The sequence below is a fragment of the Notamacropus eugenii genome, chromosome 4 (assembly GCF_028372415.1).
Source record: "Notamacropus eugenii isolate mMacEug1 chromosome 4, mMacEug1.pri_v2, whole genome shotgun sequence".
NCBI lineage: Eukaryota > Metazoa > Chordata > Mammalia > Diprotodontia > Macropodidae > Notamacropus > Notamacropus eugenii.
In genome coordinates this window covers 81,264,852-81,286,792 of record NC_092875.1, presented here as the reverse complement: position 1 = coordinate 81,286,792, position 21,941 = coordinate 81,264,852, and the positions used below count along the sequence as shown (strand labels likewise).

Here is a 21,941-nt window from a genome sequence, read left to right as displayed (position 1 = left end):
AGATCTTTGCCTTCTTGGGAGATTCCTCTCTCCTGAGGAAGAATTCCCCCTGCACATGTAACCAAGACCCTGAATAAAGCCTAACCTTTGTTCGACTCTGGAAAGTCTCTTCTCTCACACGTTTATCTGGTTTGGCCAGCCGAAGACCTGTGATAGGTAAGGTAAGACTCGGGTAGCCCTTAGGCCTCTAGGCCTGGCAAGACAGAAAGGAGATTAATGGGCTGAGAGATGCTAGAAGGAATGGAAAGATAGGCTAAAGCTAGACAGGTACCTTGGAAGAGCAAGGCCATGGTGAAGAAGAGGACATTGATTACCAGAGTCTTCATGCATAGCAGTCTCAGTTCCATTACAATGAGGAGCAGCTTGATACCCTGCCCAGGCCTCTCTGCAGGGGACAAGGGTCAAGGTCAAGGGGAGACAGGATGCATTCTAGGGGCCCACTTTAATTAGTAGAAACAATAATCCTGGCTAACATTTATGTAGGGCTTATAAGATCTGAAAAACAATCTACACAAAATCTCGTGAGATTTTCACCAAAACAACATGAGGTAGGTACTATAGTTTTTACTGTCATTTTATCAATGAGAAAACTGTCTCAGACAGTTTGAGTGACTTGTCAAAGTTCTTTTAGCTAATAGGTATTATAGATGAGATTCAAATTTAGGTCTTCTGACTCCAAGTAGGACAAAGCCATATGTGGCTCTCTAGGTCTTCAAGTGAGGCCCTTTGACTGAATCCAAACTTCATAGAACAAATTCCCTTAATAATAGGATTTCTTCTGTAAAATCTGGATTCACTCAAAGGGCCACTTTTGAGGACCTAGAGGGTCACATGTGGTCTCAAGGCCTTAGGTTCCCCACCCCTGAATGAGGTATATCCTAGGCATTCCAAACTGAGCATGACTAAAATGGAACTCATCACCTTTCTACCTAAATCTACCTTTCCTCTAAATTTTCCCACTTATTTTAAGGAACCACCATCCTTCTAGTCATCCAGATTCACAACTTAGCACTATTTTCATTTCGTTCTCCTCCTTCACCCCACATATCCAGTCTGTTGTCAGGTCTTTCCAATTCTCTATTTCTTGAACCCCTTCTATCCATACATATAGTCACCATCCTGGTTTAGGGTCCCATCATTTCTTACTTAAACTGTGGCAACAGCCTCCTAATTGATTTTCCTGCTTCTAGTTTCCTGCTTCTAGTCTGTCCCCCTCTCAAATTTATCCTCTACACAGTTCTCAAAATTATCTTCCTAAAACACAAGTCTCACCATGTCATTTCCCCCGCTCAAGAATCTTCAATGGCTCGCTATTGACTCCAGGATGAATCGCAGTCTTTCACAATTTGGTTCTAATCCACTTTTCCATGTTTAATGCACATTGTTCCCCCTTCACATATTCCATGTTCCAAATCATCTTTCCTATTTGATGTTCTTCAAACTTGCATTTTATCTCCCAGATACCCTTGCCCCACCTCCCAGTTTGGAATTCACTCTCTCCTCAATTCCATTCTTACAATTCCTAATGTCCTTCAAGGCTCAGATCTTGAATCAATTCAAGAATGAAGCCCTTCTTCATCCCCTTATTCATTGGTGCTCTTTTCCTCCTCAGATAATCATGTATATACTGATCTGTACATATGTGGTATCTTGCCCTCCAGTAGAATGTAAGCTCCTGGAGGGCAAGGAATGTTTTTCATTTTTTCCCCTGAATCCCTGATGTCTTGCACAAGGTCAGTGCTCATTAATATTTGTTAGATTATACTGAATTTGTTATAAAATTTGGATGAGGTGAAAGAACCAAAATAACTTGAATGATTCAAACATGGGCTGAATGCAACAGTGACAGAAATAGTGATGGAACAACTGAAGGAACAAGTTTAAAGGAAACGATAACAAGCTCTATTTGAAGTAGGATATCTGCTGCAACTGTAGAGGATGAGGGTATGGAGAGGAAAGAAAGGATGCTTGGAGCAATCACTGGGACGCATAATTATCAAGAGAGTGAGTTATGAAGGAGCATTCGGGCTCAGTTCAGTTTATGGAGTTTCCTGAGACTTGGGTAACATTATATACTTTCAACCCTGAATTATGACACAACTAAACCATGAAACATCACACACTCCATACCTGGGCTGATTGTCACTCTGAACCCTGGGCTATCCGATTATCAGACTAGGACACATAGACCCAACTGGATCATAGATTCAGAGAACTTCACTTAGAAAGGGACTGGGTAGCGTAGTACTCCAACCTGTGCCTAGAAGGAATTCCCTCTACAGCATATCCCTAACTGGTTTCATCCAGTCTTTGCTGAAAGTGCCTTAATGAAGTGGTCCCATAGCCTCCTCATAGACCTGTTCCACTTTTGAACAGTCCTAATATTGAGAAACTTATTCTTTACATGATTAAAGCTAAATTTGCCTCTTGGTAACTTTCAGTCTTTGTCAGTTTCCCCTTCTGGTCACTGTTGCATTTTTCTTTCCTATGAGGCTCTCAAGTTCAGTCTCATTAGCTCTATATTTTTCACCATGAATGTTTAACTCAGCCATAAGATCCTGCTCAAGACAAGGCAGTTTTTGCTCAGAGGTACTCCCAGGGTCTGGCGCAGTATGATCTGAAGATAGAAACATATCCTCAGACACAACTCTGATCCTCAGTGAGCCCAGGACTGGCCTCCCCAGTGCATAGCCCCCTCATGTCAGGAACCACCTCTCCAGCCTAATACAATGTTTTGATCCTAGTTGTTCCCCTTCAATCCAAGACTTAGTCCCCAGATCAGGATTCTTATCTCTAGTATTATGACCCCTTTTTCTAGGATACTCCTTTCCATTCTAGGACTCACATTCCATTTCCAGGACCCACATTCCAATTACAGGACCCTTTTCCCTAGCTTAAAATTTTACTTAGCACCCTGTAATGCCACTATTCAGACATAGCTTACATCCCTGTCCTTCAGTAAACCCAGAATGTCCCTTCTTAAACTGAAGCATTCCTGTTTTCTACCTCCATCCCCCCAATCTCCATCAGCCAGAGGTTAATCATACCTGGCCAGTGGAATACATGTGTCTCTTTCCCAAGGTGTTTCACTGAGCAGGGCACTGTATCATTCTCACCAACCCTGCCAATCTGTACACCACTGTAGGTGCCACTGACCAAGGGAATTAGAGTAAGAGTCTGAGCTATGATGAAAGCCCCAGGGGAGGCCAGAGACACACGAAGTTCCTTGGGGTAGAAGTTCCTGATGAGGCAGGCCACAGAATCCTGATCCCTCACCAAGAGCATGCTGGGTGACAGGGGCCTTGAGATCCTGCAATCAAATGAAATCTTCCTGTCCTTTATCTGGACTTAACCCAGATGTGGGAAGGAAACACATATGACTAACATATAATTGTGAAAAACAACTTTTAGCCCCATATTTCCTGCCCCCTCTTCATGTTAGCCTGAGCCTATATGTAGGGAATAGATTCATTGCCCAAGTAACTATAAAAAACAAACCTCAGACCCATTTCCTGCCCCAAAACTCATTCATAGTCTGGTTTACACATCCCCAACTCATATGTCTGGGCTGCCCCAGAGACCACAGTCTCCTTTCCCCTTCCCAACTCCTGGTAGTCACTGATGTTGATAACTATCAGGGTTTCATTGCTGAGTATCCCAAATCCATGGATTTTATTATGATATGACCCCCAATGTCCTTTAATGACCTACCATAACCCATCCCCAGGGATTTGACATCAGAGTGGGAATGTTAGCTTTGCATGGTCACAGAGTACACTGTGGTGGAGAGAAGGGACTGGGAGATGGGGAACCCTGTTTCTGCTCTAGACCCAACACTGACTGACTGTGTGACCTAAAGTCTTTGGATTTTCTTAGGACTGAGATAGTAGAGGCACTCAGCAGGCTCCACAGCCACATCTACACCACAACCAAAGAACAACTTGTCTGTGACATCTCCATTGCCCATTCTCCTTGCACAAGGCTATTGGCCAGAATCTCTGAGCCCCATGCCCCCAATTTGTAAGAAAATATGCCTGCCAGTGTTTTCCCTGGAGGTGGTGAGTCTGTCTCCAGCAGCATCTGTAGAACTGCTGTTGAGATTGGTCAGTCACAGTGGAGCATGGTTATGGGCTCAAAGATACCAGAGAAGTTTCCTTATCTTGAACTGGAAACATGAAGTTTGGCATTTGAGGTTCAGGGTCTTTCCAACTTGGGAGGAGCCTCCCCCAACTCCTCCAGCACCATCTATTCCACTGAATGAATCAGAGATGGAGGTAGTGTAAGTAGGGGCAGTCCATCCTCAGAGCTTTGATTCCCCTAAACTCCCTCATAACCAACCTAACCCATCTCTCCATCTCTACTACTAACCTAGGTAGGGAAGGATATGGGGGACAAAGGACCTAGGACTTCAGGAAAGGCCAATGCTATTGGTGGGATATAGGGAATCACAGGGGTCAAGGTCAGTCCTGGATTCATCAGGATTGTCCCTGGGTCCAGAGACTTCCCATATTATCAAAGGTTCTTAGGGTCAGAAGATTCCCAAGGCTAGGGAGATACAGGTTCATGGGTATGGGAAGATTGGCAGGATTAGGGTTTCTGGAGTGGGCAAGAGAGAGGGTCTATTTGAAAATAGTGTTAGACACAGAAATGCATCACCACTACTCAGGACATAGGATGACTGGAACCATTAATCCAACACAAAGCCACACACATACACACAACACACACACACATACACACACACATACACACACATGCACACACATACACATCCTTGTAGCCATCTTGGGGTCTAATGGAATGTCAAGTTTTCCTTACCCCTGTACACTTTCCTTGAAAACATGGAAACTTACATGGCAAAACAGTCACTTCTGTTTCAGGGCCAAAATTTTCTCATGGTGACACAGGAAGAACATAAACCCCTTCTTTTCAGAGAATGGTCCTTAAGAAGGATGCAGGAACATGAGGGTGACAGGAAATGAGATTAGAATTCCTGGAGTTGAGCCTGTGAGAACTCATCAAGGTCATGAAGCTCAGTGAAAAGTCTTTAGGTAAGTGTGAGGGACCTCTGTATGTACATCCTGTATCAGGCATGGAGAGTCTTTTCATGCTATTCATTTAGATATAATCAAATAAGGCTGCATTTAAAATTTTTCAATTAGATATAATTTAAAAATATACATTATTTTGTAAAAAATCTAACTACTATGTATTTAATAATTTCAAAAAATGAAAATTATGTTAATTTGAAAATTAACTAAGGTCACAGTTTTCCCATCCCTGTCCTAGATCAACTTGACAGCAAGAATCCAGGGATGCTAGACATTTAGGAAGGGCTTCACTTTTGCAAAGCCTCAGATCAAGGACTTCTGGGATGACTACATTAAAGACTTGTTACTCTTTGTTCTTACCAACTCAATTGCATGAGATTGATTGATTTATCCCCAGGCTAAGCCAGGTAACACAAGATAAGACTTGAAAGGGAAAGCACCCTGGGATCCATTGGGGGAATCTGATGATAGACTGAACAATAGTCAAGAAGGAATGGAGAAATTCAACAATCAAATATGATGGCCCAGAGATGACTACTCTACATGTCTCTTCTGGACCTGCTGAATACCTCTCCAAACTATGGCTGACCAATGTCTCAAGGGGTAGAGGATTTGGGGATATTTGCAATTATGTATCTCCCCATGGAGTTTGGGAACATTTAAGCCAATTAATCTTCCAAAGGAGTTTGGAAATATTTCAGGGAACTACTGAAGGGACTCTGATGCTCCTTGTGAGACTCTATCTACACACTTCCATGGAGCATTCCAGAAGGGTTTTCCAATTCCATTTTGATGAATTCTAAATCATCAGGAATTCATATGATGATATAATTCTCATTTGGGACCTCTTCTAAAAATTTTTTATTGGTACCTTTTTTATAACTTATTGATTTTCTTTATAAACATTATCTTCTTAAATTTTGACTTGCAAATTTTCTCTAATCTTCCTACCACTCCCCCACACATTAAGAAGACAAACTATATTACGTAACTTATACATAGGAAGTCATGCAAAACATATTAGCCATGTTTTTTAAAAAAACAAGAAAAAGAAAGTTTTAAAACTATGCTTCAAGAGTGCAGTCCAAATGTCAGACTAGAAGAATTGATCTGCTCTATCTCTCCCCCATAGCCCATAAAATGCATATAAAAAATGATGCTAAACAAATTCCAGAGCAACAGAAGGCAAAAAATGACAGAGAGATGTCCAGCCCAAAACAACCTGGAAGGCCAACAGGAAATGTCTACCACATTAGGCTTGGAGCAGAGTGCAGCCCAACCTTGGCCATACATGGACAAAACTGGAGCAGACTTCAGGGTGTGGAATCACACGTAGCAGCTGCAGTTCTGAGATTTCTCAACCCAAAAACACTAAAGACAACTTCAAATGTCAGTAAGAAATCTCTTTCACCTGGGTGAGAGGGGCATCTGATCTGAGCTCTGCCTCCAGAGTGACAGCAGCATCCACTTTTGGGGCACTTGGTAAAATGAAGCAGGCGATTCGAGCAGCTGATCTGGGTCTGAGTTCTGAGTAGTAGTCCTCAGCTGAGGAGGAGTACTGGTGTGGTGGAAAGGGAATCCCACTGGCAGATCCTGGGCAGAAAAGAGTGCTTGTGGTTGCTCACAGATCAATGCATAGGTCAAGAGAGGAGCAAATACCTCTCCCTTGATCGTGCCACCTTGGAGGAACTGAGAACTTACAAGTCCCTAGAGTATACCCTCCACTTGACAAAGAATTCAAAAGTCAATTAACTGACTGAAAAATTCCCCCCCAAAAAAGAGGAGGGAAATTTAGACTGTAGAAGGTTACTTTCTTGGTTAAAAGGTATTTTCTGCCATTGTTTCAGATGAGGAAGAATAAAGCACACCATCAGAGAAATGCATCAAAGTCAAGGCTTTTACATCCAAAACCGCCAAAAAAACATATGCAATGGTCTCAGCCCATGGAACAGCTCAAAAAGAATTTTGAAAATCAAGTAAGAGAGATAAAGGAAAAATTGGGAAGAAAAATGAGAGCAATGCAAGAAAATCATGAAACGTGACTCAATAGTTTGCCAGAGGAAAACCAAAAAAAATGCTGAAGAAAATAACACCTATAAAAATAGACTAACCCACATGGCAGAAAGAGATCCAAAAAGTCAATCAGGAGAAGGATGCTTTAAAAAGTAGAATTGGCCAAATGGAAAAGAAGGTTTAAAAGCTCATTGAAGAAAAGAGTTCTTTAAAAATTAGAATGGAGCAGATGCAAGCTAATGACTATGAGAAATCAAGAAATTGTCAAACAAAACCAAAAGAATGGAAAAATAGAAGACAATGTGAAATATCTCACTGAAAAGCAAATGACCTGGAAAATAGATCCAGGAAAGATAATTTTAAAATTACTGGCTTACCTGAAAATCATAATCAAAAAAAAGAGCCAAGCTATCACCTTCCAAGAAGTAATCAAGGAAAACTGTCCTGATATTCTAGAACCAGAGGATGAAATAGAAATGGAAAAAATTTGCTGATCACTTCCTGAAAGAGATTCCAAAAGGAAAACTCCTATGAATATTTTAACCAAACTCCAGAATTCCCAGGTCAAGGAGAAAATATTACAAGCAGCCAGAAAGAAGCAATTAGAGTATTGTGGAAATGCAAGCAGGATAACACAAAATTTAGCAGCTTCTACACTAAGGGATTGAAGGACTTGGAATACGATATTCCAGAGGTCAAAGGAGCTTGGATTAAAACCAAGAATCACCTACCCAGCAAAACTGAGTATAATACTTCAGGGGAAAAAATGGAATTTCAAAGAAACAGAAGACTTCCAAGCATTCTTGTTGAAAAAACCAGAGCTGAATAGAAAATTTGATTTCCAAATACAAGAAGCAAAAGAAACATGAAAAGATAAACAGGAAAGAAAAACCTTAAGGAAGTTTTACATTCCTATATGAGGTGTTTACATTCCTATATGAGAAGATGCTATAGATAATTCATGAGAAATTTTTCAGTTTTAGGGTAGTTAGAGGGAATATACATATGTATATATGTGTCTGTGTGTCTCTGTGTGTACATACATATATGCATACATATATGTAGGTGTGTATTGCTGTGTATATGTATACTATATATGTGTAGGTATGTATATGTACATGGGTGCATGTATGTATGTGTCTATACATATATATACACACGTGGACAGAGGTCACAGAAGGAAAATACTAAAAAAAATTTACTGTTGAATGTAACGTACAAGGAGTAAGAGAAAGAGAAGGGTAGAATGTTGCAAATCACTTCACATGAAAGAGAGAAGAAAGAGCTTTTGCAATGGAGGAGAAGAAGGGAGAGATGAAAGGAACTAACTGAGCCTTATTCTCATGGAATTTGGCTTAAGGAGGAATAACACACACTTAATTGGATATGGAAATCTATTTTACCCTTCAAGAAGGCATGGGGGAAGGGGATAGGAGAGGGAAGATAGAAGGAACAACAAATTGGGGAAAGAGATAGTCAGAAGCAAACATTATTGTAGGAGGACAGGTCAAGAGAAAGAATGGAATGAATTGAGGACAGGACAGGACCGAGGGAAATGTGGTTAGTCTTTTATAACATAACTATTATGGAAGTGTTTTTCATTGTCACACATGTATTGTGTATATACAATTGCTTGTTTTCTCAGTGATGGTGGGTGGGGAAGGAGGGAGAAAATATGGAACTCAAAGCTTTAATAATGAATAGTGAATGTTAAAAATTGTTTTGCATGCAACTAGAAATTAAGCTATACAGGCAATGGACTATTGAAATCTATTTTGCCCTACAGGAAAATAGAGAGGAAGGGGGATGGAAGAAGGGTGGGTAATGGAAGGGAGAACAGACTGGAGGAAGGGGTGTAAGGGGTACATAATGTCATTGAGGGGAAGGAGAGAAGAGATGGGGAGAAAATTTTGAATTCAAATTCTTGTGGAAGTGGATGTTGAGAACTGAAAAATAAATAAATTATGTAATGTTTAACAATTAATTAATTGATTGATTGATTTTCAACTTTCAATATTCACTTTTATAACATTTTGAATTCTATCTTTTCTCTCCCTCCCCAAGATGGCATGCAATTTGTTGTAGGCTATACCTGCACAATCATATTAAACAAATTTCCACATTAATCATGTTGTGAAACAAGAATGAATGCAAAATAGAAAAACCATGAGAAAGAAACAAAGAGAGAAAATTGTATCCTTCAATTTGCATTCAGACTCCACAGTTCATTCTCTGGATGTGGATAGTATTTTCCATTGTGAGTGTTTTGAAGTGATCTTAACACTGTATTACTAAGAAGAGCTAAGTCTAACAAAGTCATTCACCAAACAATGTTGCTGTTACTGTGTACAATGGTGTCCTGGTTCTGCTCACTTCACTTAGCATCAATACTTTCCAGGTTTTCTGAAATCCACCTGACCACCATTTCTTATGGAACAGTAGTATTCCATTCCATTCATATACCACAGCTTGTTTATCTATTCCCTAAATGATGGGAATGCCCTTAATTTCCAATTCTTAGCCATCACAAAAAGAGCTGCTATAAATATTTTTGTACATATGAGCACTTTTCTTTACTTATGACCTCTTTGGAATGCACACTTAGTAATGATATTGCTGGATCAAAGGGTATGCATAGTCTCATAGCCCTTTGGGTACCGTGATAATTTTTTGAAATAATTTTTTGGCTCTTTTTTTGATCATGGCTTTCAGGCAGTCCAATAATTCTAAGTTATCTGTCCTGGATCTATTTTGCAGGTCAATCATTTTTCCAATGAGATATTTCACATTATCTTCGATTTTTTTCATTCTTTTGATTTTGTCTTATTGTTTCTTGATTTCTCATAAAGTCATTACTTTCTATTTGCTTCATTCTAATTTTTAAGGAATTACTTTCTTCGGTGAGATTTTGGACCTCCTTTTACATTTTGCCACTACATTTGGCACTCTTCTTCTCATTAGCTTTTTGAACCTCTTTTACCATTTGCTCTGTTTTTAAGGTGTCACTTTTTCCAGTAATTGTTGGCGTCTCCTATACCAAACTGTTCACTTTGTCCCATGATTTTCTTGCATCACTCTTATTTCTTTTCCCAACTTTTCCTCTACCTCTCTTACTTTATTTTCTAAATTCTCTTTGGGCTCTTCCATGGCCTGAAACCAATTCATATTTTTCTTGGAGGCTTTGGGTAAATGTTTCTGAAAGTGAATGATACCACCCTTTGGGTTCTGTTCAAAAAATCCAGGAGCGTGGTATTAGCGTCTGGAACCACTGCAAGCTATTGAATAAAAATAAGGGGGCAGTGAAGAAAAGACATGAAAAACCATTCACATACGGTTTATCTGTTGTGTAACAGAGCTAATGCTCTCTATTTCATTAAATATCTATTTTACCTCCTGAAGGATTGCAGTCAGTTTAGCTGGGTAAGTTAATCGTGATAGTAATTCTAGTTCCTTTGTCATCTAGAATATCATATCCCAATCCCTCCACTCCTTTAACATGGAAACTGCTGAATCTTGCGTGATCTTGACTTTCTTTCTATGACATTTGAATCATTTCTTTCTGACTGCTTGCACTGTTTTCTCCTTGACCTGGGGAGACTGGAATTTGACTACAATATTCTTGGGAGTTTTCATTTGGGGACTTCTTTCAGGAGGTGGGTGTTTCCAATTTATATCTGAGCATCAGGATAAAAGATATTAAGATGGTTTTCCTTTCAAATTTCTTCAAATATTATGTCTAGGGACTTTCATTGATTGTGCCTTTCAGGAAGTCCAGTATTCTTAAATTATCTCTCCTAAATCTCATTTCCAGGTTAATTTTCTTTCAATGAGATGTATCATTTTTTTCTATTTTTTCATTCTTTTTTATTCTGTTTTATTGTTTCTTGATGTTTCAATGAGTAATTAATATCTACTTGCTCATTTCTGTTTTTTACGAATTATTTTCTTCAGTGAGGTTTTGCACCCATTTTGTCATTTGACCAATTCTGCTTTTGAAAGTGTTCTTTTCTTCAGGGAATTTTTGGGCCTCTTTTACCACTTGGACAATTCTGTTTTTTAATGTGTTATTTTCTTCAGTATTTTTGGTGTCTCTTTTATCAAGTTGATAATTCTCTTTTCAAAATGTTCTTGCATCACTTTTATTTCTTTCCCAATTTTTCTTCTATGACTCTTTCTTTAGTTTTTCCAGGAATTATTTTGAGGTTTGTGTCCTATTTGCATTTTTCTTTGAGGCTTTGCTTGTAGTTGTTTTAACATTGCTGTGGTGCCTTTATTTTTCCGACCACCACAGTAGCTTTTTATGGTCAGATTTTCTTGTTATTGTTGTTGTTATTGTTTCCTCATTTCTCCAGACTATTTGTTTACTTAGAACCTTATGTTATTAAAGTTGAGCTCTATTCATTTTGGGGTGGGGAGGTACTGTTCTAAACTTCAGGCATTTTCTGTGTTGCTATTTTCAGAACTAGTTCTGGGGATCTGGATGTTTTTGGCACTTCCAAGGTGGTGTTAATCTGGGAGAAGTGTGGTCATAGCTCTCCTGATCTGTGCTCTGATTTTTACTCAGGAAAGGCTCCTCTTTTTCTGCAGCCACAAGCACTAATGTTTCTCTCTGCCTGGAACTGTGACCAAAATTTCTGCTCCCTTGTGACCGACCACAAGTGCTCTACTCCACCCTAAAACTGCAAAACAGAACTGCATATGGGCAATTGAGTTAACATACAGAGCCTAATCCCGTACCCAGTGTTGACTGAATGTACTCTGAAAGCTTTTTCTGATGATTTATCCAATCCCCTTACCATGTCTGGGCTGAGAGTTCCTGAATTTCTGCTGACACTATCACAGTCATCTCCAAGGTCCACCACTGATGCTTCTACATATGTGCTCCAGGCTGGCTCCCAACCTGAGGTCACAAACTTCTTCCCACATCCTAAGGTGTTTTGGGCTGAAATTATGTCTTACCCCAACTTTTTGCTGGCTCCACTGCTCCAATAGTCAATAAGACATGTTATTTTGAGGTTATTTGGAGGGGAATATGGAAGGGTTAAGCTTGGTTGTCTCTTCTACTCTAGCATTCAGAAATTCAGAAACAACAAGTTCCAAAAATAGTGAGGAGATTGTTTCTCAAATACAAAGGAAAGGTCATTTGAATAACATAAAACTATTCTACACCTGAGCAACTAGAGGCCCAGTGGATAGAATATTGAGCCTGGAGTCAGGAAGATTCCTCCTCCTTAGTTCAAATCTGACTTCAGACTTACTAGGTGTTTGACCTCTAGGCAACACAAACTAAATTGAAGGGATGGAAAAACTTACTATTCATCAAGTGAATCCTAATAAAGCAGGATTCATCATCATGCTATCAGACAAAGCAAAAACAAACATACAAAAAAATTTAACAGGAATAAACAAGGAAATTATACTGTGCTTAAAGGAACCATAGATGGCAAATAAATAAATCTCAGTAACAAACTTGTATTTACTCCAAATATTCTAGTATCTGTATTCACTAAGAAAATTTTATTTGAACTTCAAGAAAACATAGATAACAGCACAATAGTGACAAGAGATTTTAATGTCCTTCTGTAAGTTTTGGATAAGTGTAACAAAAATATAAACAAAAAAGGCAATATAGAACTGAAGAAATTACTGGAGAAGCTAAACTTAAAAGATTTATAGTGTTTTCTAATGAGATAGCAAAACAATATGCATGTTTCTCAGCTCCATGTGGAACTTTTGCAAAAATTGACCAAGTACTATGGTATAGGTGTTTAGCTTTAAGTACTTGTGTTATGAGGTAGAAATGGTGATAGAGAAAAGGGGATAGATGCCCCAGGGTGGCAGCAGATGCTGCTGCACAGCATCCATTTTAGAAGACCTCAAGCTTAAGCCCCTGGAGGAATCACTTGGCTAATCTGGATCTCAGCCCTGAGTGGCAGTCCTGGGGTCAGGAGGAGTGCTGGCTGGCCTGGTGGAGCTGGTGGAGGCTCTGGAGAGGGAATCCTACTGGCAGATCCTGGGCAAAACAGAGGGTTTGTGGTGGCTCACAGACAAGAGCACAGGCCAAGAAAGGAATCAACTCCTCTCCTTTGATTTTGCCACCTTGGAGAAACTGAGAACTTACAGTTCCCCAGAGTATACCCTCCTCTTGACAAAGGACTAAAAAGTCAAGTAACTTGCTGGTAAAATGCCCAAAAAGGGGGAAGAAAATAACACTATACAAGGCTACTTTCTTGGCGAACAGGTATTTTCTTCCATCCTTTCAGATGAGAAAGAACAATCCACATCATCAGAGGAAGACCTAAAAGTCAAGGCTTCTGCATCCAAAACATGCAAAATAAAAATGCAATGGTCTCAGGTCATGGAAGAGCTCAAAAAGGATTTTGAAAATGAAGTAAGAGAGGTGGAGGAAAAATTAGAAATATAAATGAAAGAAATGCAAAAAAAATCACGAATAGTGAGTCAACAGCTTGCTAAAGGAGACTCAGAAAAAAATGTTGAAGAAAATAGCACCTTTAAAAATATTCTAACTCAATTGGCAAAAGAGGTCCAAAAAAACAACGAAGAGAAGAATGCTTTAAAAAGCAGAATTAGCCAAATGGAAAAGAAGGTTCAAAATCTCATTGAAGAAAATAGTTCTTTAAAAATTAAAATGGAGCAGATGGAAGCTAATGGCTTTATGAGAAACCAAAAAATTGCAAATCAAAACCAAAAGAATGACAAAATAGAAGACAATGTGAAATATGTCACTGGAAAAACAACTGACCTGAAAAATAGAAACAGGAGGGAAAATTTTAAAATTATGGGACAATCTAAAAGCCATGATGAAGAAAAGAACCTAGACATCATGTTTCATGAAATTTTCAAGGAAAACTACCCTGATATTCTAGAACCAGAGGCTAAAATAAAGATTGAAAGAATCCACCAATCACCTCCTGAAACAGATAAAAAAAGAGAAACTTCTAGGAATATTGTAGCAATATGCAAGAGTTTCCAGTTCAAGGAAAAAATATTTCAAGTAAGTAGAAAGAAACAATTGGAGTATTGTGCAAATACAATCAGGAAAACACAAGACCTAGCAGCTTCAACATTAAGGGACTGGAGGACTTGGAATGATATTTCAGAAGTCAAAAGAACTATGATTAAAACCAGGAATCAACTACCCAGCAAAACTGAGTACAATATTTCAGGGGGGGGGAATGGTCATTCAATGAAATAGAGAACTTTCAAGCATTCTTGATGAAAAGACCAGAGATGAATAGAAAATTTGACTTTTCAAACAAGAATTAAGGGAAGCACTACAGGAAAGTGGGGGAGAAGGGGATGAAGGGGGTAGGGGGAGATGATAGAAGGGAGGGCAAATGGGATGATGGAGCAATTAGAAGTAAACGCTTATGAGAGGAACAGGGTCAAAAGAGAGAATAGAATAAATGGGGGATGGCATAGGATGGAGGGAAATATAGTTAGTCTTATACAACATGACTATTATGGAAGTCTTTTGCAAAATTACACATATATATTCTATATTGAATTGCTTGCCTTCTCAGTTGGGATCGTTGGGGAGGGAGGAAGGGAGAGAAGTCGGAACTCAAAATTTTAAGACCAAATGTTGAGAACTGTTTTTGCATGCAACTGGGAAATAAGAAATACAGGTAATGGGCTATAGAAATCCATCTTGCCCCATAAGAAAAGAGAGAAGGTGATGATAAGGGAATGGAGGGGTGTGATAGAAGGGAGGGCAGATAGGGGGAAGGAGTAAACAGAATGCACAGTATTTAAGGATGGAGGAGGGAAGAGATGGGGAGAAAATTTGGAACTCAAAATTTTGTGAAAATGAATGTTGAAAACTAAAAATAAATAAATAAACTTTTAAAAAATGAAGATGGATAAGCCTGTCACAAAAGTTGCATAGGTTCTTTCAGAGGATACACAGGCTGAACAGACAATTCACCTGTTCTTTGAGTGGGTACGCATGTTACTGCTCCCCAAACACATTGTCATGGTCAAGAGGGTTATGAAGTACCATAGTAAACACTGATTTTTTCCTAAGGACTTTATTAACTCTGAGTAGCTTCAGCTGAAAGCTATGAGGAGGGATTATTTTTGTTTATTTTTTCTCCTTTGGACTCCCAGACTAGTGCACATATGGGACAGTGGGGAAGGGAAGCATTTTATCTACCACCACCATACACAAAACCTTCTGCAAAAAGAATTGCAAAAGCAACTTGAGGTTGGAACACATGGCAGTGGGATGCATTCAGCATGAGAGAGGAATTATTCCCCCTCTAAGCCTGCTCTGCTTACCTCTGCTATTCTTTCTTTCTCCTTTTCTGAGAACCGGGCAGAGAGTAGAAACTATAATAACAGACATTCCATTTTAGGAGTTACTTCATGGGTAATTCTGATTTCAAGGGTCCTCAGAGTGCTAAGGTTTCCTCAGTTCTAAGAGCTGGACACCAACCACCCAAAGGGAGTGCACACTTTTAACAGCACACTTTTGAGAGGAGGAAGAAGACTGCTAACAGGATCATTCTGTAGGTGAAAGGCTGAAGCTCTAACATGAGGATCCAGGAGTTTTGGATCTACCAAATTCCATGATTTCACTGTGAGCTGCTCATCTGGCGCAGTTCTGAGGTCTCTCCTCTCCTCTCCTGTTCTCTGGTATTCTGCCCAGAGGAAGTTAACTCCATGATCAAAAGCTGCCTTTTTTCCTCTGGGTTTACTGGCTGCATTTATTGCTCAAAGATCAAGCCTATTCACTCTAGAACTCAAAGACTGAACAAGTCCCCACTCACCTAGCAAAGAGTGGATGTAATAACTAAATTGTTTGTAATTGTTTTGTTTTTAACCAGGAACCCTGAGGGTCTTCCCTCCCAGTTTGATTTTTTTTTAATTAAAGGGACCGTTCCTTGAGTAACTTAAAGAAGCCAGTTCATTGAATTGGCATATCTCACTCATATAAGATTGTGATAAGACCTAAGCCTGAAAGAGCCAGGGTCCCACACTGCATCTTGGGCCATCTCCAGTCTTTCTGATGACTGTCATGCCACTGGACCCAGATGACTCAAGAGAAGAAAGTGAGGTTGGTGACCTTGCACAGCCCTCCCTCACTCAAATCAAAGTCAATTGCAAGTCATGTCATCATGCTGATGCCGTGGTCTTCTCCAAGAATGAAGGACAAACACAAGCAGGTCTGAGGGAAATAGGTAATATGAGGTAATTGGAAAGTATCTTTACCTCATGGAAGGTATATAATGAAATATCATCATGGGGTTTTTTTCCTACACTTGTTCATGCATGCTGTGAGTCCTTTGTATCTTAACAAAAATCTGTCCTAGATCATTTTTTAAAACTGTAGGAAAAAATACGAATAAACAAAGGGACAGCTTCAAATCACTAATAAAAAGAGCAATACTAATTAACACGATACTGCGATTTTACCTCATGCCCAGAAAATTAGCAAAGATCACTAAAGAAAAATATAGCTAGTGTTGGAAGGGCTAAAGGAAGAGTGCAACACTGAAACATGGTGGAGCTGAGAATTTCTCCAACTTACTTGGAATTAGGCAAGAAAAGTCATTAAACTGTTTATGTTCCTTACCTGGAAGATAGTCCACTGTTGGACATACATTCCCAAAAGGACAAAGATAGAAATGATACCATATATAACAAAGTATTCACAGCAGCATTTTTTGTGGTAGCAAAAAACCCCCACAAAAACAAAAATTGGAAACAAAGTGTGTGCTGGTCAGCTGGGGAATAACTGTACAAATTATGATATATGACAATGGATTATTATGGTCACTAGAAAAAAATATGAGGAATTCAGAAGAAAATGGAAAGACATATATCTTAGGAATGAACTACTGAAGCATGAAATGAGCAGCAATGAGAAAACAATGTATAAAACTGCACAATAATTTAAATGAAAATAATGCTAAAAATAAAGTCAAGCACTATGTAGTTATAATGAGTAATTCCGGCTCTGTAGAACATGTAAGGAAATGTACCTCCATGTTTTCCTTGGATAGAAATTAGAATGTTGTCATTACTGTCATTGTTGTCATTACTGTTATTGTCATAACAGTCATTACTGTTAGATGTGGTTGTTAGATCAAGAAGGGCGATAGGGAGAGAAGAAAATATGCTCAAATTTGCACTGAGTCAATCAACTCTCTGTCTGTCCACCTCTGAAGGGGGACAATATGTTTTGTCGTAAGTCCTTTGGAATTGTGATTGGCCACTGTGTTGATCAAAGTTACTAAGTCTTTCAAAGTTGATTTTCTTTACAATACTGCTATTATTATTGTATTCACTCTGCATTAGTTCATACAAGTCTTCCCAGGTTTTTCCTGAAACCATCCCATTCATCACTTCTTTTTTTTGTAAATAGTTTTTTTTCCAATTACATATAAAGATAGTTTTTAATATTAATTTTTTGTAATTTTGAGTTTCAAATTTTTCTTCCTCCTCAAGACAGCAAGCAATCTGATATCTTTTATACATGTGCAATCATATTAAACATCTTTCCAATTAGTGATGTTTTGAAAGACAAAACAGAGTAAAAGGGGAAAACCATGAAAAAAATGAAAATAGTATGCTTCAGTCTGCATTCAGATTCCATAGTTCTTTCTTTGGATATGGATAGCACTTTCCATCATGAGTCTTTTGGAATTGTCCCCTTTATCATTTCTTACAGTACAATAGTATTCCATTGTATTCATATACCATAGCTTGTTAAAACATTCTTCAATTTATGGGCATCTTCTTACTTTCCAATTTTCTATCAGCACCATAAAAACAGCTACTATAAAAACTTTTTAACATAATGAGTGCTTTTCTTCTTTCTTTGGTCTCTTTGGGATATAGACCTAGTAGCAGTATTGATAGAGGGTATATAGAGTAGAACAGTTTGGGGGGTTTAGTTCAAAAGGGTTTCCAGAATGGTTAAACTAGTTTACAATCCAATCAACAGTACATAGTGTACCTGTTTTCCCACAGCCTCTTCAGCATTTGTCATTTTCCTTTTTGTCATCTTAACTAATCTAATATATTTGGAGGGGTAACTTGGAGTGGTAAATCAGAGTTGTTTTTACTTGCATTTCTCCAAATATGAGTGATTTAGTGCATTTTTCATATGGCAATTGATGGTTTGGATCTCTTTCTCTGAAAATTATCTATTCATATACTTTGATCATTATTTAATTGGAGAAAGAAGCTTTTTCTTGTAAATTTGACTTGGTTCTCTAAATAGCTTAGAAATTAACTCTTTGTTAGAAAAACTTACTGCAAATGTTTCCCCCCAGTTTCCTGATTTTTTTTCCAATTTTAGTTATGTTAGTTTTCTTTGTGCAAAACTTTTTAATTATATACAATCAAAATTATCTCATTTTACCGCATGTGAACCTCTCTCTCTTATTTGGTCATGAATTCTTCCTTTACACATAGTCTGAAAGGAAAATTCTTCCATGTTCCACTAATTTTATTATGATGTCACCTTTTTTATCTAAAGTATATACCTATTTTGAGTTCATTTTGCTGTAAGATGCTGGCTTCTTCTTAGCTTCTGCCAGAGTAATCAACAAAATATTGAACAGTAATTGTGATGATGGATATCTTACATGGCTACCTTTTTACTGGAAAAGCTTCTGGCTTATCCCCATGATATATAATGCTGGCTCTTGGTTTTAGATAGTGCTTATCACTTTAAAGAAAGCTCCATATGTTTCCATGCTTTTTAGTGTTTTCAACAGCAATTGGGTCTTATAGTTTGTTAGAAGATCTTTCTGCATCCATTGAAGTAATTATATAATTTTTATTGTTTTGTCATTGATATGGTGGGTTACGTTCATAATTTTTCCTAATATGGAGCCTGTCCTGCATTCTTCATATAAATCCAGCCTGGGCATAGTATATTGTCTTTATGTTATATTGATGTAGTCTCTTTTCTAATATTTTATTTAAAATTTTTGAATCAAAATTCATTAGAGAAATGGATCCATAATATTCTTTCTACTTTTTAACTCTCCCTAATTTAGATATGAAGAATATATTTGAAACTAATATTCTTGATGAGTTAGGATCTAAAAAGATCTAGACAAGTCATACTATCAAACAAAAGCTAATACAGGGAATTGAATGGGATAAATGTAGAGCCATATACTTGAGTTCCAAAAAAAAAAAACCAACAATAACAACTTCACAAGTATAAGATGGAGAAAGTGTGACAAGAGAAAAATTCTCCTGAGGAAAAAATAGATCTTGGAGTCTTAATGGACTCCCAGGTTCAGTGTGGCACTTAAGAAAGTTAGTGCAATCTTACTCTGAACTAAGAGTTATAGTAGCCAGGACTGGGAAAGTAACAGTATGGCAAGACTTGGGTCAGATGATCATGGTGGTGGTGGTGGTGGTGATGATGATGATGATGATGATGATGATGATGATGATGATGATGATGGTAGCAACTAACATTTATATAGTACTATGTGCCAGACACTGTGCCAAGTGAATGGAAATGATTATATCATTTGATCCTCACAACAGCTCTGGGAGGCAGGGGCTGTTATTATCCCCATTTTGCAGCTGAGAAAACCCTGTTAAATAAATATTAAGTGATTTCCCAGAGTCATACTGATAGTAAGTGTCTGTGGTCACATTTGAACTCAGGTCTTTCTGACTGCTAGTCTTAGTTTAAAAAGGACAAGGTCACCCATTGTTTTCTGGGTTATTGTAATTCATGTTGAGAATTGCTACTATTTTCTTCTTTTCTTCTTTTTTCATCACATGTGGTCCTTCTGTCCACATGGGGAGTCATACCCTTACACGTGGGTACTCTGGCCAAAGAAATAAAAATTTTGGTCACTGGTATTTTGCAAGATATCTTGTGGTTCGGTGGCTACATTTTCTTACTTTCCTATTTATTTATTTCATCAATTTCTTTTAAAGATGGGATAATTAGCTCTTTTTCTTACAGTTTTAACTTCTGCTTTCTTCAAATATAGCTCTGAAAAAAAACCAGGCTTTGAAAAATCCCATTGTAATTCAAATGGAGAAGAGGTATAGAAGATGGATAGAAGAGCTTCATGAGACCTAGATGCTCTGGAGAAGCACAGCGATAGGGATCAAGTGTCCCTGGGCTTCTCTCCTTGTGCTCCTCCTTGCTCCAGATTCATTCCTTTCATCTGAGTCTTGCACAACATGCTGAACTGCAGAGCTGACCAAAGTCTGAAGTACAAAAAGCACCAAAGGACTTGATGGTGACAAGATTATTACACAAGTTTAAAGAAGGCTCCATCCTTGACAGCACCTTTGGAGCCTTTCCCATTCCTAGGTCCAAATTAGAGGTTAAAAGAACTTGAAAAGGAGGATTCATGAGGTCTTACAGGCCAGCAAATGATCAATGCACTGTTGAGAGCCTAAGAGACCCAAGGTAAAGTGGAAGAGGCAGAGGGTCTGCAGGCAGGAAATTCAGGAGCAGACCTGAGTCTCTTCTGGGAAGGGAAGGGAAGGGAGAGAGAGCACAACACAGTATTAGCATCTGGGGCTCTAATCCCAGATTTGTGTCAAGGCCTGTGCCTGAGCCCTAGAAGAGTGAATCTGGTGCAGTAATATTTACCTATCTTCCTTTTGCAGCTGGAGCAAGGGCAGGGACACACTTTGGGCCTTGTTGTTCCTGTTGATGAAAGCCCTGCCCTGAATTCTGGGATGTACTGTCTGATACTGCCAGTTTTGGGACTGATGCCAGCCATGAACTCCCTGTGGTTCTCAGTTGGGTACCAGTGACAAGACATGGAATAATTCTTGAAGTTAAAGTCGGAGGCCCTGCAGATCAGGGTCACAGACTGGCCCTTAGATGTCACCTTCCTCCTGTCTCTACTACCTGCACCTTGGACCAGGACCCTGCAGAAGACATACCAAAAAGATTAAATCCTACACAAAACTTCCATGAGAAGCCCAGAGATTCCAATTAGAGGTTCCAATCCCAACCCAGGTTGCCAAGGAGAAAGAGTCAAGCAACTAATAGAAGGAGAAGCTAAGCTTCCAGGACCCTACCACCAGGGAAGAGATAACAGGGAGGAGAAAGGGATAGAGGCATCTAGAAGCTGATTTAGAGCCTCAGTCCCATACACAGGGTGAGGAAGAGGAAAGAAGCAGTGTAGACAGGACAGATACTTGGGAGAATAAACAATAGCCCTAGGAGGTAGATACTGGAAAGAAGAGTGAGGACCCTGACAGACATACTGGTGACCCTGGCAGGGCTTTCTAGGTAGGATGGGGTCAGCAATTATGGTCTAGGGCTGATAATATTTGCACAGATAAAAGTTCTACCCAGATAGGAAATGTTTTTAAGAAGGCAGCTGAGCTCAATGAGCTGTGCCTACCCCACCCCCACCCCCACTCCCACCCCACCCTCACCCAGGAGTCTCAAGGAGGGAGTGGAGCATGAGGTAAATAAGCAGGAGCCTGGGCAGGAGAAGGAAGGTAGCACTGAATAACTGTGACTGCAGGGCTAATTTCTAGTCCTACTGGCATTCAAACACTCACCTTTAGTGATTCTAGTGATGTGGGGTGTGCACCTAGTGTCCTGAAGAATGGGGGTGTTTGAGACATAGATCAACATCTTGAGGTCAACACCATAGCTATACAGTCTAACTCAGCACAGATTAGAAGGTAGGTCTGGCCTTTCTAAGCTGTCTCCTTGCTTTACCTCCACCCAGTCCTCCCTCTTTCTCTGTATTCCAAGACTCTGAGGAAACTGGATTCTTGGACACTACACCTTCAGAAGCAACACCAGAATCCAGGAGTAGAACATTATCACAACAGGCCCAAGAGCTACTCTGGATTCTCAGGTACCCATGGTCCAGATGACATGTCCAGACT

At 39.1% G+C, this 21,941-nt stretch overlaps 1 pseudogene; it reads right to left on the bottom strand.

Moving 5' to 3' along the window:
• LOC140502260 (immunoglobulin alpha-2 heavy chain-like) overlaps positions 1–21,336 on the bottom strand; it is a 29,669-nt pseudogene extending 8,333 nt beyond the window's left edge.
• Between the last annotated feature and the right edge of the window lie 605 nt (positions 21,337–21,941).